The sequence below is a fragment of the Coregonus clupeaformis genome, chromosome 30 (assembly GCF_020615455.1).
Source record: "Coregonus clupeaformis isolate EN_2021a chromosome 30, ASM2061545v1, whole genome shotgun sequence".
In the NCBI taxonomy this organism is placed as follows: Eukaryota; Metazoa; Chordata; class Actinopteri; order Salmoniformes; family Salmonidae; genus Coregonus; species Coregonus clupeaformis.
Window position 1 is genome coordinate 28979092 of NC_059221.1, and position 18802 is coordinate 28997893.

The window sequence follows — 18802 nt, forward strand, 5'->3', positions numbered from 1 at the left end:
ACTTAACCAGCATGGCTACCACAGCATTCTGCAGCGACACGCCATCCCATCTGGTTGGGGCTTAGTGGGACTATCATTTGTTTTTCAACAGGACAATGACCCAACACCCCTCCAGGCTGTGTAAGAGCTATTTTACCAAGAAGGAGAGTGATGGAGTGCTGCATCAGATGACCTGGCCTCCACAATCCCCTGACCTCAACCCAATTGAGATGGTTTGGGATGAGTTGGACGGCAGAGTGAAGGAAAAGCATATATGCGAACTCCTTCAAGACTGTTGGAAAAGCATTCCAGCTGAAGCTGGTTGAGAGAATGCCAAGAGTATGTTAAGCTATCATAAAGGCAAAGGGTGGCTATTTGAAGAACCTCAAATATAAAATATATTTGGATTTGTTTAACACCTTTTTGGTTACTACATGATTCCATATGTGTTATTTAATAGTTTTGATGTCTTCACTATTATTCTACAATGTAGAAAATAGTAAAAATAAAAAACCCTTGAATGAGTAGGTGTGTCCAAACTTTACTGTTTGGACACACCTAGGTGGTTGGTGACAGGAATCTGAACAATGTTTAATGACTACGTTTACAGACACCAACAAAATCCGACTGCAAAATTGCAAATCAATAAGGAAGTGAAAATGTCAAAAGATGAATTCAAAGACTTGATAGAGTATACTTTATGTGTCAATTTGTAATGCAATGATAGCATATCTAAACTACACGACCAAAAGTATGTGGACACCGCTCGTCGAACATGTCATTCCAAAATCATGGGCATTAATATGGTGTTGGTCCCCCTTTTCTGCTATAACAGCCTCCACTCTTCTGGGAAGTCTTTCCACTAGATGTTGGAACATTGATGCGGGGACTTGCTTCCATTCAGCCACAAGAGCATTAGTGAGGTCGGGCACTGATGTTGGGCGATTAGGCCTGGCTCACAGTCAGCGTTCCAATTCATCCCAAAGGTGTTTGATGGGATTGAGATCAGGGCTCTGTGCAGGCCAGTCAAGTTCTTCCACACCGATCTCGACAAACCATTTCTGTACGGACCTCGCTTTGTGCACGGGGGCATTGTTATGCTGAAAAAGGAAAGGGCCTTTCCCAAACTGTTGCCACAAAGTCGGAAGCACAGAATTGTCTAGAATGTCTTTGTATGCTGTAATGTTAAGATTTCCCTTCAATGGAACTAAGGGGCCTAGCCCGAACCATGAGAAAGAGCCCCAGACCATTATTCCTCCTCCACCAAACTTTACAGTTGGCACTATGCAGTCGGGCAGGTAGCGTTCTCCTGCATCCACCAAACCCAGATTTGTCCGTTGGACTGCCAGATGGTGAAGCATGATTCACGTTCTGTGAGCTTGTGTGGACTACCACTTCGCGGCTGAGCCGTTGTTGCTCCTAGATGTTTCCAATTCACAATAACAGCACTTACAGTTTACCGGGGCAGCTCTAGCAGGGCAGAAATTTGACGAACTGACTTGTTGGAAAGGTGGCATCCTATGACGGTGCCATGTTGAAAGTCACTGAGCTCTTCATTAAGGCCATTCAACTGCCAGCAACGGGTGTGGCTGAAATAGCCGAATCCACTAATTTGAAGGGGTGTCCACATACTTTTGTATATATAGTGTATGTATTGTTTTATTGTTAAACTTTCTTCTTGCTTGTGATTCTATTGTCCAATTCCAAAACAACCTCTAGTCCCTACTCCTAGGTACTTCATGTAGATGGATAGGTAGGTACTGTATAAGCAATATGGCACCAGCTCCACTGATCCGTCATATTACTTGTATCTAACTATGCAATAAATATTTTCAGATCTACACAAGTTCCAAGGTGAAACAGGGTATTGGGTATTTTTATTCAATTTCCACACAGAAAGACCCTAGAAGTACCTTCTGCAGGTCAGCGATAGCCTGCTTGAGCGTTTTGGCGAACTCGTATCTCTCCTTACGGACCAGCTCCTGCTTCTTGTCATCCAGCAGGCGGACGATGTGGGCTATTTCGGGGTCCTGATACATGTCAAAAGCCAGGTCATCCAGAGGAGAGATGGACTCACACTTACTGAAAGAGACAATGGGATAGAGCCGATTTTAATGCATAGAACATATTGTAGCTTCAGTTCACACTGATTACCCCAATTAGCCCAATTAGGTATTCAAAATATTATCTGAAAGTGTGTGATTAGTTAAACAACTATTCTGTACATTTGTAATGTACAGAGTATTGTTAGTACAATCATTTACATGTTTTGTTTTTGTTTTTACATCTATGGGATATTGCTATTTTGAGTCTGAGTGACTATTTGACAACTATTCCAATTGAAGTGTCAGTTGTGTTTTTCTTTAGCCTGGATTCCTGGGGTTCTACGTTAGCCAATTCTACTGTTAACAGACTGTAGCCCAAGCTAAAGAGAAAAACGTAACAATCGAAATGGCAAACTGAGTTGTGATTTGAGGTCTTCTCGGGTCCAACCAGAGGACAAATCAGACCCGAACCCAATCATTTAAAAAAAAAAAAAGGGGGATCCGGACCCGAGAACAATCAGACCCAAACCCGAATGGACCTGGCTACAACCAGACCTAGAACCGACTGACCATTTTTTAAATGTTTATTGGCCAAGTTGCTCTTCTGCTTAACAAAACGGTCTTTATATGTTGGCTAGCCCTTCTATAAGTCAATAAATTCACCTTATTAGTGTAAAATAAATATACTACAGGCTATGCAGAGCCGTGGTCGGGTCCATTCGGGTCTATCAGCTGTAGTTACATAGACCCGATGACAATCAAACCGAGGGAAAAGTTAGAATTTTGGACCCGGGCCCGCTCGTGTCCCGGGTTGGGTCTCAGGTATTCGGGTTCGGGTGGACCTGTGAAGACCTCTAGTGGCGATCATGTCAACTTCCAGGCAAATGTTTGTTTTTTAAACAGCATTGTCACAAAGCACTTCACAGGCCAATGAGCCTTCAACCCTACCCCATGTATGTTGCATCCAAGGCGGTCACGTGCTGACTGCTGTTAAGGTAGTGCTCAATCAGCTGCTCTCTGATAGGCTGAGGGCAAACAGAGGTAAAATTAACCTTTCAATGACAGGCCCCAAAACACACAGCCAAAATGCACAGGTCATCTGCTCAGTAAAACACAACAATCACAACCAACAATAATTACTAATTATTATGGAAACCCAAATGGGGCATATTCTAGTTGTAAATTAGACTAACACAAGTAACAGTAACATGGATTTGATATGAGGACTACTCAACTCTGTATATAATAGATGAGGCAAGTCATCAGAGCTTCTCCAAGTCATTAAGGTTTCGAGGCTGACGTTTGGCAACTCAAACCTTCAGCTCCCTCCACAGATGTTCTATGGGATTAAGGTCTGGAGACTGGCTAGGCCACTCCAGGACCTTAATGTGCTTCTTCTTGAGCCACTCCTTTGTTGCCTTGGCCGTGTGTTTTGGGTCATTGTCATGCTGGAATACCCATCCACGACACATTTTCAATGCCCTGGCTGAGGGAAGGAGATTCTCACCCAAGATTTGACGGTACATGGCCCCATCCATCGTCTCTTTGATGCGGTGAAGTTGTCCTGTCCCCTTAGCAGAAAAACACCTCCAAAGCATAATGTTTCCACCTCCATGTTTGACGGTGGGGATGGTGTTCTTGGGGTCATATGCAGCATTCCTCCTCCTCTAAACATGGCGAGTTGAGATGATGCCAAAGAGCTCGATTTTGGTCTCATCTGACCACAACACTTTCACCCAGTTCTCCTCTGAATCATTCAGATGTTCATTGGCAAACTTCAGACGGGCCTGTATATGTGCTTTCTTGAGCAGGGGGACCTTGCGGGCGCTGCAGAATTTCAGTCCTTCATGGCGTAGTGTGTTACCAATTGTTTTCTTGGTGACTATGGTCCCAGCTGCCTTGAGATCATTGACAAGATCCTCCCGTGTAGTTCTGGGCTGATTCCTCACTGTTCTCATGATCATTGCAACTCCACGAGGTGAGATCTTGCATGGAGCCCCAGGCCGAGGGAGATTGACAGTTCTTTTGTGTTTTTTCCATTTGCGAATAATCACACCAACTGTTGTCACCTTCTCACCAAGCTGCTTGGAGATGGTCTTGTAGCCCATTCCAGCCTTGTGTAAGTCTACAATCTTGTCCCTGACATCCTTGGAGAGCACACTCCCTTTAAGAGTGTGCTCCTAATCTCAGCTCGTTACCTGTATAAAAGACACCTGGGAGCCAGAAATCTTTCTGATTGAGAGGGTGTCACGGTTTCGGCCGAGGCGGCTCCTCCTCCTTGTTCGGGCAGGTTTCGCCGGTCGTCGTCTCCGGAGTTCTAGCTGCCACCGCTCGATGTTTCTTGTTTGTTTGGTTTTGTCTGTTAGTCACACCTGTTTTGTGTTAGGTCTCATTTAGCACCCTATTTAGTTTCCTTGTTGTTAGGTTTGTGTTGTGTGTAATTGTTCTTGTCGTGGTTGCGCTACCCGTGTCGGTACGCTATTTTTCCTGAGCTTCCTCCTTGTTGTGTGTGGAGAGATTTACGCACCTGTGTGTGCGCTTGTAGTTACGCCTGTGTGCGTCTTTTTGCCTCCGGGCTGTTTTGGATTAATTTTCGTGCTCAGTAAAGTCTTGTTGGACTTACCCTCTGCTGCCTGCGCCTGATTCTACACCACACCCATACACAGCACCGTGACAGAATTACACACCATAGAATTGAATCAGCAGGAGCACCCGTCAACCCCATGGAGGAGCGTCTCCTTGGACACGAGCACCGGATCAACCGTATCGGGCACGCCTTGGAGGGCGTCATGGACACCCTTCGTCGATGGGAGACCAGCGGGGTTCCCATAGCCCCACCTATCGCACCATCACCTTCACCACCGGACAACCAGCCCGTCCATCGACCGGAACCCAGTGGGATTCGGCTCTCGCTCCCGAGGGCGTACGACGGCACCGCTGCCGGGTGTCAGGGGTTCCTCCTACAAGTGGAGATCTACATTGCCACCATACACCCGGCGCCCTCGGGATACGAGAGCGTTTCCGCCCTCATCTCCTGTTTCACCGGCAAGGCGTTGGAGTGGGCCAACGCCGAGTGGAGGGGAATAGACGCCGCCACAGTCACCTATGCGGAGTTCTCCCGTCGCTTCCGTGCGGTCTTCGACCATCCACCAGAGGGGAGAGCGGCGGGGGAACGTCTATTCCACCTCCGACAGGGGATGAGGAGCGCTCAGGCGTTTGCGCTGGAGTTCCGGACTCTAGCGGCTGATGCGGGGTGGAATGAGAGGGCCCTCATAGACCACTTCAGATGTAGCCTTCGGGAGGACGTCCGCAGGGAGTTAGCCTGCAGGGACACTACACTAACATTTGACCAGCTGGTGGACATGGCCATTCGACTGGACAACCTGCTGGCGACCCGCGGACGTCCCAGGTGGGGGCCTCCCATTCCACCCTCCAGCGCCTCCGAGCAGTGTCCGATGGAGCTTGGAGGTGCTGGCGCTAGAGGGAGAAGAGGTAGGAGCCCGAGGGGGGCAGTCTCCTGCACCAAGTGTGGGCGCGGAGGGCACACCGCGGCTAGGTGCTGGGGAGGGTCCCCTGGTGAGGGAGAGAGCAGGTCATACAGTGGGGAGTCCACCCAGGTGAGTAGGCGCCCTACTTACCAAGAGCTTTCTGTCGTTCACATTACCTTACCTGTTTGTTTCCCACAGGTTGCACCTCGGTCCCAGCATAAGGCGCTAGTCGATTCAGGCGCAGCTGGGAATTTTGTAGACCGGAGATTCTGTGTTAAGTTAGGGATTCCCCTCCTTCCAGTCGAAAAACCCTTTCCTGTACATGCCCTAGATAGTCGTCCGTTAGGATCTGGGTTGATTGGGGAGGTCACAGCGCCACTTAGGATGATGACGCAGGGGGGTCATGAGGAGACGATTCAACTCTATCTTATCGACTCTCCTGCGTATCCGGTGGTACTGGGGCTTCCCTGGTTGATGACCCATGATCCTACTATTTCGTGGCGAGAGAAAGCTCTTAAAGGGTGGTCTGCTCAGTGTGAGGGGTTATGTCTGGGTGTTTCCGTAGGGGCGACCTCGGTGGAGAGTCCGAACCAGATGCCAGCACTGCACATTCCTCCTGAGTATGAGGATTTGGCGCTCGTGTTCAGTAAGACCAGAGCGGCACAGTTGCCACCTCATAGACAAGGGGATTGTGCGATAGACCTCCAGACAGGAGCAGCGCTTCCGCGGAGCCATGTGTATCCTTTGTCACAGGAGGAGAAAAGGGCAATGGAGACTTACATTGCCGAGTCTCTGAGACAGGGATACATACGGGCCTCCACTTCTCCCGCGTCCTCAAGCTTATTTTTTTGTGAAGAAAAAGGATGGAGGTTTGCGTCCGTGTATTGATTACCGCGGTCTCAATCAGGTGACGGTGAAGTACAGCTATCCACTTCCTCTGATTGGGACCATGACGGAGTCCTTACACGGGGCAAGGTTCTTCACAAAATTGGATCTCAGGAGCGCATATAACTTGGTGCGCATTAGGGAGGGCGATGAGTGGAAGACAGCATTTAGTACTACATCCGGCCATTACGAGTATCTCGTCATGCCATATGGGTTAATGAATGCTCCATCAGTCTTCCAATCGTTTGTAGACGAACTTTTCCGGGACATGCAGGCGCAGGGAGTAGTGGTGTACATAGATGATATTCTTGTGTACAGTGCTACTCGGGCCGAGCATGTAGCCCTGGTGCGCAGGGTATTGAGGAGACTGTTGGAGCATGACCTGTATGTCAAAGCTGAGAAATGTCTGTTCTTCCAGGAGTCAGTTTCCTTTTTGGGTTACCAGTTGTCTGCGTCAGGGGTGAGAATGGAGGTGGACCGAGTGTCCGCCGTGCGTAATTGGCAAACCCCAACTACGGTTAAAGAGGTGCAGCGGTTCTTGGGTTTTGCGAATTACTACCGGAGGTTTATCCGGGGGTTTTGGACAGGTGGCAGCTCCCATAACGTCTCTTCTGAAGGGGGTCCGGTGCGCTTGCAGTGGTCAGCTGAGGCGGACAGGGCCTTTGGGAGACTGAAGGACCTGTTTACCTCGGCCCCGGTGTTGGCGCACCCGGATCCCACTTTACCCTTCCAAGTTGAGGTGGACGCGTCTGAGGCCGGTATCGGGGCAGTTCTTTCTCAACGATCCGGTACACCACCTAAGCTCCGCCCCTGTGCTTTTTATTCTAAGAAGCTCAGTCCGGCGGAGCGGAATTATGACGTAGGGGACAGGGAGCTGTTAGCCGTAGTACAGGCCCTAAAGGTGTGGAGGCATTGGCTTGAGGGGCTCAGCACCCTTTCCTCATTCTGACCGACCATCGTAACCTGGAGTACATTCGGGCAGCTAGGAGACTGAATCCTCGCCAGGCTCGATGGACTATGTTTCTCGCCCGGTTTGTGTTCAAGATCACTTACATCCCTGGGTCCCAGAACGGGAAGGCAGATGCTCTGTCCCGTCGGTATGACACGGAGGAGAGGTGCGTGGAGTCCATTCCCATACTACCGGAGTCTTGTCTGGTGGCACCGGTGGTGTGGGAGGTCGATGCGGAGATCGAGCGGGCGTTACGCACCGAGCCTAGTCCTCCACAGTGTCCGGTGGGTCGGGTGTACGTCCCCGCTCGAGGTCCGGGATCGGCTGATTTATTGGGCTCACACGTCCCCCCCTCCTCTGGACATCCGGGTATTGGCCGGACGGTGCACTGCCTTAGTACGAAGTACTGGTGGCCAACGTTAGCCAGGGATGTGAGGGTTTATGTCTCCTCCTGCTCAGTGTGTGCCCAGTGTAAGGCGCCCAGACACTTGCCCAGGGGTAAATTACAGCCCCTGCCCGTTCCACAACGACCCTGGTCTCACCTCTCGGTGGATTTTGTTACCGATCTTCCCTCCTCACAGGGGAATACCACCATCCTGGTCGTTGTGGATCGGTTCTCGAAGGCCTGTCGTCTCCTTCCCATGCCGGGTCTTCCTACGGCCCTACAGACCGCTGAGGCTCTATTTACTCACGTCTTCCGGCATTACGGGGTGCCCGAGGATATAGTGTCCGATCGAGGCCCCCAGTTTACCTCCAGAGTCTGGAGAGCATTTATGGAACGTTTGGGGGTCTCGGTGAGCCTTACCTCGGGTTACCACCCGGAGAGTAATGGGCAGGTTGAACGAGTCAACCAGGATGTGGGTAGGTTTCTGAGGTCATATTGTCAGGGCCGGCCGGAGGAGTGGGCGAGATATGTGCCCTGGGCCGAGATGGCACAGAACTCTCTCCGCCACTCCTCCACCCAACTAACCCCTTTTCAGTGTGTATTAGGGTACCAGCCGGTTCTGGCACCATGGCATGAGAGCCAGATCGAGGCCCCCGCTGTGGATGAGTGGGTGCGGCGCTCGGAGGAGACGTGGGACGCTGCACACGTCCATCTGCAGCGTGCCATACGTCGACAGAAGACGAGCGCCGACCTACACCGCAGTGAGGGGCCAGTGTACGCACCTGGAGATCGAGTCTGGCTCTCAACCAGAAACCTGCCCCTCCGCCTGCCCTGCCGGAAGCTGGGTCGGCGGTTTGTGGGGCCTTTTAAAGTCCTGAGGAGATTGAACGAGGTGAGTTACAGGTTAGAACTACCTATTGATTACAAGAATATTAACCCCTCGTTCCATGTGTCTCTCCTCAGGCCGGTGGTAGCTGGTCCACTCCAGGACTTTGAGATTGAGGAGACTCCTCCGCCCCGTTGGACATCGAGGGGCTCCGGCGTACACGGTTCGGACCATCCTGGATTCGAGACGCCGGATGGGGGTCTCCAATATCTCGTGGAGTGGGAGGGGTACGGTCCGGAGGAGCGGTGCTGGGTGCCAAGGAGGGACATTCTGGATCCGTCCCTGATGACCGAATTCCATCGTGGTCATCCTACGCGCCCTGCTCCGCGTCCCCCTGGTCGTCCCCGAGGCCGGAGGCGGCGCGCGGCTGGAGCCGCGCGTCAAGGGGGGGTACTGTCACGGTTTCGGCCGAGGCGGCTCCTCCTCCTTGTTCGGGCAGGTTTCGCCGGTCGTCGTCTCCGGAGTTCTAGCTGCCACCGCTCGATGTTTCTTGTTTGTTTGGTTTTGTCTGTTAGTCACACCTGTTTTGTGTTAGGTCTCATTTAGCACCCTATTTAGTTTCCTTGTTGTTAGGTTTGTGTTGTGTGTAATTGTTCGTGTCGTGGTTGCGCTACCCGTGTCGGTACGCTATTTTTCCTGAGCTTCCTCCTTGTTGTGTGAGGAGAGATTTACGCACCTGTGTGTGCGCTTGTAGTTACGCCTGTGTGCGTCTTTTTGCCTCCGGGCTGTTTTGGATTAATTTTCGTGCTCAGTAAAGTCTTGTTGGACTTACCCTCTGCTGCCTGCGCCTGATTCTACACCACACCCATACACAGCACCGTGACAGAGGGGGTCAAATATTTATTTCCCTCATTAAAATGCAAATCAATTTATAACATTTTTGACATGCATTTTTCTGGATTTTTTTGTTGTTATTCTGTCTCTCACTGTTCAAATAAACCTACCATTAAAATTATAAACGGATCATTTCTTTGTCAGTGGGCAAACGTACAAAATCAGCAGGGGATCAAATTCTTTTTTCCCCTCACTGTACATCTACACATCAATGTTATGACAAGACCTAGTACTGCATGCAGCACTTCAATATGTCACTCTATAGGTTTCATCCGTACAATCACAACATACATGGAGCAGTGAGAACACTAAACCCCTGAGAGATAACCAGGCCAGCTAACGCTGTGGCCATGGTGGAGGTGATTAAGCGTGGGATTAGAGAGCAACAATGTGGAGCTTGTCCTGTGGAATCTGCCTTCCTGTGTGTTGGAGAGGTAAGGCTGGACCACTCGTTGTAGGGTGAAGTTCCCTTAGACGCTGATCTTTGGTCAGTTTCGCATTTTCCTAATTAATGGTTAAGGTTAGGCTTGGGGGAGGGGAAGCTGATCTTGGATCTGCAGCTAGGGAAAACTTCAACCCGGAGCTAGGCCACTCTCCTCCAGAGGCTGTCCGTCCGCAGGTCTATCTGATTACACTAGCTATGGCCTCCTCTGTGATTACTCTGCCCTCTGAGTCTGATTACCACATTCCTGCCCCACGTCCGTCAGGGCAAACATGCACGCATACACACAAACGGCATTACAGGCACACACAGTGACCACCATGGAACCAGGCAACAATAACAACAGAGAAACTGTGTCTGTGTGCATACTGTAAACATACACTGACACACAGTTACATAAACAGTGGGAAAAAAGTGTTTTTCTTTCGTTTTTTCAATACATAAACACATTATGGACACATTATAACATCAATAATATTCAGAAATATCAACTATGATTATCTGCAGATCAATGTAGGCCTATAATGTGTATATGGTTATAGTCATATGAAACACTAAATGTTTTAGATTTTACTGTACCATAGACTAGCACTTCATGTGCTATACTCACTGTCCTGGGTAAATGCTTATGGACAAGTCATGAAATGACTCTTATCTCCCTCAATAACTTTAAGCATCAGTTGTCAGAGCACCTTACCGATCACTGCACCTGTACACAGCCCATCTGAAATTAGCCCACCCAACTACCTCATCCCTATATTGTTATTTATTTTGCTCTTTTGCACCCCAGTATCTCTATTTGCACATAATCTCTTGCACATCTAGCATTCCAGTGTTAATACTATTGTAATTATTCTGCACTATAGCCTATTTATTGCCTTACCTCCATAACTTGCTACATTTGCACACACTGTATATATATTTTCTGTTGTATTTCTGACTTCATGTTTTTTTTTACCCCATATGTAACTCTGTGTTGTTTTTATTGCACTACTTTGCTTTATCTTGGCCAGGTCGCAGTTGTAAATGAGAACCTGTTCTCAACTGGCTTACCTGGTTAAATAAAGGTGAAATAAAAAAATCAAAAAAATCAGTCATGCTAATAAAAACGTCTCAGCTAAATTGCCTTGTCCGAAAACCCATACTAGAGTACTACATTACATACTTAAACTGCATACTAATTTCGCCGTTTAATAAGATAGTAGAATTCACTCGTATTTTCTGACTCATGTATTTGACAACAGCTGATAATCTGATAAATTGACACGCTGTACCAAAATAAACAAATAGTGGGAGTCAGTGCAATCGCGTATTAGATGACGCATTCAGAGTACTATTTTCAAAATGTCACATACTATAAAAAAAATTTTCTCCACATACTATTTAAGGAAAGGGGAAGTTAAAAAACTGAATGCATTCAACCGAAATGTGTCTTCCGCATTTAACCCAACCCCTCTAAATCAGAGTGGTGCGGGGTTGCCTTAATCGACGTCATCAGTGCCCTAGCAGTTGTTGGGTGTTAACTGCCTTACTCAAGGGCAGAACGGCAGATTTTTCCACATTGCCGGCTCAGGGATTGGAACCAGCGACCTTTCGGTTACTGGCCCATCGCTCTTAACTGCTTGGCTAACTGCCGCGGTTAAGTATACTAGCATGGGTTTCGGACACACCCAATGACTTCACATTGGCAGCCTCACAAACACAGCAGCTTCATCTGGTGTTTCACAGTAGTACTGCACCTCAAATATACAGTAACATAAAAAGACGAAAGAACACGTACACACGTTAAAGAGCGGCCACTTACAATTGTGTCAATAGCATTGCCATCCACAGAATCTCCCAAAATATTTATGACAACAAACACAACCCGAAATGATAAACAAAAGTCTATGAAAAAAATCTAATAAAAAATGAAATTATATGAATGTGGTAGTATGTAAGTTCAATCAACAGGTTATGGGGAATTACTTTGTGTAGTAGCGGTAGGTAATGATTGACTGTGAGTGTGACATAGTGGAGTACCTGCTTGTAAAGGTTCTAGCAGTTGACATGGTTTCTGTGAAAGGTTATCCGGAGGTAAGTTCCAATGGCATCCACGTGAACAGACTTCAACTCCCGGGCTTTGAAGCCTGTTGCCTCATTGTCCGATAGAGAAACATACCTATGGCAAAAGTTGCATACCAATTCCTATTACTGTGTACCTTTCTTGAAACGACAATGCAGTAAATATGATGAAAATGTAGGCCTACACACCAAGTGTACAAAACATTAGGAAAACTAGATGAATCCAGGTGAAAGATATGATCCCTTATTGATGTAATTTGTTAAATCCACTATAAAATCACCATAGATGACGGGGAGGAGACAGGTTAAAGAAGGATTTTTAAGCCTTGAGACAATTGAGACATGGATTGTGTATTTGTGCCATTCGGAGGGTGAATGGGCAAGATAAAATATTTAAGTGCCTTTGAACGGGTTATGGTAGTAGGTGCCAGGCGCACTGGTTTGAGTGTGTCAAGAACTGCAACGCTGCTGGGTTTTTTACGCTCAACAGTTTCCCGTGTGTATCAGGTATGGTCCACCACACAAAGGACATCCAGCCAACTTGACACAACTGTAGGAAGCATTGGAGTCAACATGGGCCAGCATCCCTGTGAAATGCTTTCGACACCTTGTTTGGCCATAATGACCATCGTTATGTTTGGAGGAAAAAGGGTGGCCCTTGCAAGCCGAAGAACACCATCCCAACCGTGAAGCACGGGGGTTGCAGCAAAGCACCCCCACAGCATTATGCTGCAGGAGGGACTGGTGCACTTCACAAAATAGATGGCATCATGAGGAAGGAAAATTATGTGGATATATTGAAGCAACATCTCAAGACATCAGTCAGGAAGCTAAAGCTTGGTCGCAAATGGGTCTTCCAAATGGACGATGACCCCAAGCATGCTTCCAAAGTTGTGGCAAAATGGCTTAAGGACAACAAAGTCAAGGTATTGGAGTGGCCATCACAAAGCCCTGACCTCAATCCTATAGAACATTTGTGGGCAGAACTGAAAAAGCATGTGCGAGCAAGGAGGCCTATAAACCTGACTCAGTTACACCAGCTCTGTCAGGAGGAATGGGCCAACATTCACCCAAATTATTGTGGGAAGCTTGTGGAAGGCTACCCGAAACATTTGACCCAAGTTAAACAATTTAAAGGCAATGCTACCAAATACTAATTGAGTGTATGTAAACTTCTGACCCACTGGGAATGTGATGAAATAAATAAAAGCTGAAATAAATCACTCTCTACTATTATTCTGACATTTCACATTCTTAAAATAAAGTGGTGATCCTAAAAGACCTAAAACAGGGCATTTTTACTAGGATTAAATGTCAGGAATTGTGAAAAACTGAGTTTAAATGTATTTGGCTAAGGTGTATGTAAACTTCCGACTTCAACTGTATATACACATATATATATATATATACAGTGGGGAGAACAAGTATTTGATACACTGCAGGTTTTCCTACTTACAAAGCATGTAGAGGTCTGTAATTTTTGTCATAAGTACACTTCAACTGTGAGAGACGGAATCTAAAACAAAAATCCAGAAAATCACATTGTATGATTTTTAAGTAATTAATTTGCATTTTATTGCATGACATAAGTATTTGATACATCAGAAAAGCAGAACTTAATATTTGGTACAGAAACCTTTGTTTGCAATTACAGAGATCATACGTTTCCTGTAGGTCTTGACCAGGTTTGCACACACTGCAGCAGGGATTTTGGCCCACTCCTCCATACAGACCTTCTCCAGATCCTTCAGGTTTCGGGGCTGTCGCTGGGCAATACGGACTTTCAGCTCCCTCCAAAGATTTTCTATTGGGTTCAGGTCTGGAGACTGGCTAGGCCACTCCAGGACCTTGAGATGCTTCTTACGGAGCCACTCCTTAGTTGCCCTGGCTGTGTGTTTCGGGTTGTTGTCATGCTGGAAGACCCAGCCACGACCCATCTTCAATGCTCTTACTGAGGGAAGGAGGTTGTTGGCCAAGATCTCGCGATACATGGCCCCATCCATCCTCCCCTCAATACGGTGCAGTCGTCCTGTCCCCTTTGCAGAAAAGCATCCCCAAAGAATGATGTCTCCACCTCCATGCTTCACGGTTGGGATGGTGTTCTTGGGGTTGTACTCATCCTTCTTCTTCCTCCAAACACGGCGAGTGGAGTTTAGACCAAAAAGCTCTATTTTTGTCTCATCAGACCACATGACCTTCTCCCATTCCTCCTCTGGATCATCCAGATGGTCATTGGCAAACTTCAGACGGGCCTGGACATGCGCTGGCTTGAGCAGAGGGACCTTGCGTTTGCTGCAGGATTTTAATCCATGACGGCGTAGTGCGTTACTAATGGTTTTCTTTGAGACTGTGGTCCCAGCTCTCTTCAGGTCATTGACCAGGTCCTGCCGTGTAGTTCTGGGCTGATCCCTCACCTTCCTCATGATCATTGATGCCCCACGAGGTGAGATCTTGCATGGAGCCACAGACCGAGGGTGATTGACCGTCATCTTGAACTTCTTCCATTTTCTAATAATTGCGCCAACAGTTGTTGCCTTCTCACCAAGCTGCTTGCCTATTGTCCTGTAGCCCATCCCAGCCTTGTGCAGGTCTACAATTTTATCCCTGATGTCCTTACACAGCTCTCTGGTCTTGGCCATTGTGGAGAGGTTGGAGTCTGTTTGATTGAGTGTGTGGACAGGTATCTTTTATACAGGTAACGAGTTCAAACAGGTGCAGTTAATACAGGTAATGAGTGGAGAACAGGAGGGCTTCTTAAAGAAAAACTAACAGGTCTGTGAGAGCCGGAATTCTTACTGGTTCGTAGGTGATCAAATACTTATGTCATGCAATAAAATGCAAATTAATTACTTAAAAATCATACAATGTGATTTTCTGGATTTTTGTTTTAGATTCCGTCTCTCACAGTTGACGTGTACCTATGATAAAAATTACAGACCTCTACATGCTTTGTAAGTAGGAAAAGCTGCAAAATCGGCAGTGTATCAAATACTTGTTCTCCCCACTGTATATACACATAAACTCAGCAAAAAATGAAACGTCCTCTCACTGTCAACTGCGTTCATTTTCAGCAAAATTAACATGTGTAAATATTTGTATTAACATAACAAGATTCAACAACTGAGACATACACTAAACAAGTACCACAGACATGTGAGTAACAGAAATTGAATAATGTGTCCCTGAACAAAGGGGGGTCAAAATCAAAAGTAACAGTCAGTATCTGGTGTGGCCACCAGCTGCATTAAGTACTGCAGTGCATCTCCTCCTCATGGACTGCACCAGATTTGCCAGTTCTTGCTGTGAGATGTTACCCCAGTATTCCACCAAGGCACCTGCAAGTTCCCTGACATTTCTGGGGGGAATGGCCCTAGCCCTCACCCTCCGATCCAACAGGTCCCAGAAATGCTCATTGGGATTGAGATCCGGGCTCTTCGCTGGCCGTGGCAGAACACTGACATTCCTGTCTTGCAGGAAATCACGCACAGAATGAGCAGTATGGCTGGTGGCATTGTCATGCTGGAGGGTCATGTCAGGATGAGCCTGTGGTTCTCTGTAGCTCAACTGGTAGAGCACGGTGCTTGTAATGCCAGGGTAGTGGGTTCGATCCCCGGGACCACCCATACACAAAAAATGTATGCACGCATGACTGTAAGTCGCTTTGGATAAAAGCGTCTGCTAAATGGCATATAATGGTACCACATGAGGGAGGAGGATGTCTTCCCTGTAACGCACAGAGAGAGTTGAGATTGCCTGCAATGACAACAAGCTCAGTCCGATGATGCTGTGACAGACCATGACGGACCCTCCACCTCCAAATCCAGCGTTGTACGAGATCTTCAGTTTCTTGGCAATTTCTCGCATGGAATAGCCTTCATTTCTCAGAACAAGAATAGACTGACGAGTTTCAGAAGAAAGTTCTTTGTTTCTGGACATTTTGAGCCTGTAATCGAACCCACAATTGCTGATGCTCCAGATACAAATTCACCCTCACTAAATGGTTTTGAAGTCACTGCGATTTCATTAGCAATGAGGTAGCTAGCTTTCACTGCAGCGTCACTGATGTCTCGGCTGTGAGTAAACACAGACTGCTGTTTCTTCAGACCCGCCAACAGTTCATTCACCTTCTCTCATCTCCGCTGTCCTTGAAAGTTGTCATATTTGTCGGCATGAAGACTCACATAGTGGCGACGAAGGTTATATTCTTTCAGCACTGCAACATGCTCTGAACACACCAAACATACAGCTTTCCCATTCAATTCCGTGAATAAATAGGATGACCATTTTTCTTGGAACACTCTGCACTCTGCGTCCACTTTTCTCTTTTTTGACAGAGACATATTGGGGCAATGAGGGTGCCAAAGCACATCATGTTAAAAGTAGAAGCCGTAATAAATATCGCGGGCAAAACAAAGTAGCTCATTGGCTGCACGTGCTTGACCTACTTGCTCTGCCCCGGTATAAACAGTTTGCTTGCTTAACACAATTGCTATTGCGCCATCCAGTGGACGCAATTGGAACAGCAGTTTATTTTATTGAAAAATTGCAGCGCATTTGTATACTTTACAAAATTGTATTTTATTTTATTTTTTGTGTTTTTTTTCAAAATCATCTTGCGGGCCGGATTAAACCAGTTTGCGGGCCTGATCCGGCCCGCGGGCCGGACGTTTGACACCCCTGCAATAGAGTGTCAAGGGGATCAATAAACCCATCAACGTTGGGACACACTCCTGACTTGAATGATGCAATTCATGTTCTACATTTAAATAATAAAACAAGCATGAAATTCAAATTAACACATTTCCCTGTCGTTTTACAAGACAGTAACAGTTAAACTTTTATTTTGGGAGGCATTTCATTTGTTTTATGTGTCAAGCATCGAAATCAGAAACACGCCTCGCAATTATTTTGTATGAAATTGCGCAAACTCCAAACATATCGCAGTACATGTTGGGATAGCACTTCGCTCTGGAGCCTGCAGCCTTGCTGGCTTGGTCGAAGTGGCTATCAGAGAGTCTAATTAGCCCCTACACCCTAGATAATTTTCACTCCCTCAGCTTTGGGACACTTGTGCATATAGCAGAGGTGCGTGTTAACGCTCAAATGGAGGGCAGAGGGGAAGGGACAGGTTTGGGATTGAGCATAAGTGTATGTGTGTCGTGTGTATCAAATCAAATCAAATGTTATTTGTCACATGCTTCGCAAACAACAGGTGTAGACGAACAGTGAAACGCTTACTTACGGGCCCCTCCCAACAATGCAGAGAAATAGAGAAATAACAGAAAAGTAAAACACGTAATAATAAATACACAATGATTAAAGACAACTTTGCTATATACACGGTGTACCAGTACCAGGGCCGTAACTCCTTGCCCGTCCAAATAAAATACTGAAATATTGATAATTGATTTGACCTAGACGCGCACCAACAGAAAGGCGCATCAATCTCAGATAAAGAAAGCATCCAGGCCAGCAAAACAGCGCCCCTCTTTCTCCGTATGTGTTGACCATGTATCTAATGCTGTCTGGACAAAAGGAGTATGGCATGTCATACTTTTTCTGTCCAGACAGCATCAGATCCATTTAAGACAAGAGGGGCGCTGTTTTGCTCGCTAGTTTCAGCAGAGAGGAAAAGGTGAAGCGAGAGGGCTCACCCTCGCCAAAATCTGTCCTGAATAAACCCAATGCGTTTCTATGGGCATAATATGCAGACCTAAGCTTGTCGCCTGCATTCCCGCCTTTGGAACAACGACTCGCATTGTTAGGGCGGAGACATTAGTAAATGTACCTAAAGTAAATTAATGTTTTGCCAAAATTATATAATTATTCCTGCCTAAATAAAATCATTCAAAATACTTTACCAGAGAGCTTGACTTTGCCACAGAGGATCATTAGCTTCTTACATTCATTTAGCTGTGGATTGTTTCAAATCACAAGTGCATAGGCCTATACCTATTTGGGAAGCCAGCATTTGGGCACCTCGCGTGGCAATAGGCCTGGCTGATTATTGAGTTGCGGCTGTCAGTGAAAAGCGTTTAAAATGTTTTAAGATAATGTGTCTAGGGTATAATTTAAAATGTTTAAACAAGAAGGGGAGGGATGTGTGGTAAAGATATGGCTCTCTCCAGAATGCATGCACTCAGCTCTCCAGAATGTGCTCTGCTGTCTCCCGCCAATTCTTGCACATTAATTGTTTAATTGTGAATTGTTTGCCCTTTGATTTGTTTTGTTGCATTTTTACATCAATTTCCCATTACATATGTAATCAGTAGGCCTAGTAAATGTACCGTTAATCCCCATCATTTTGTTACATCATTTGGTTAAGTTAATTTCTGGTATTCTACCTCAGGCTAGCAGAATTTCGAGACAATTATGTGTGTGTGTGTGTGTGTGTCTACCTGGCAGATCTCCAGCCATTGACCGTAGGTGCATTGACCATCAGCTCATTGGCACTAAAGTTATCTTTGTGACCGAATGAGCTGACCACCGTGAATTCAATATTCCGGGGCATCTTGCTGCTGCACACTATCAAAGATGGAGAAACATTAACATAATCTACTGCTGAATATCACCGGAGTTATCTGAAGCACCTTTCACTATCAAATAGATAGGCTACACTGTAATTAGCTAGCTACTTAAACTCATGAACCATGGAAGACTGACAGAAATCTTAATCCTGGGATTTGGATAAACCTTGCTAGCTAACTACACTCTACAATGCATGGACACACTAATATTCAGATGAGCCATATAGCTAGCTAGCATAGATATGTAGGTAACCTGGGATATCATTCTGCCATAACATTTTGAAATGTGAAATGGGGGGGATACATTTACAGTTTTTC

General features: G+C 46.6%; 1 pseudogene; it reads right to left on the reverse strand.

Annotated features, from left to right (window-relative positions):
* The window catches only part of LOC121546464, an 85747-nt pseudogene extending 67279 nt beyond the window's left edge, over positions 1 to 18468 (reverse strand).
* Positions 18469 to 18802: the final 334 nt, after the last annotated feature.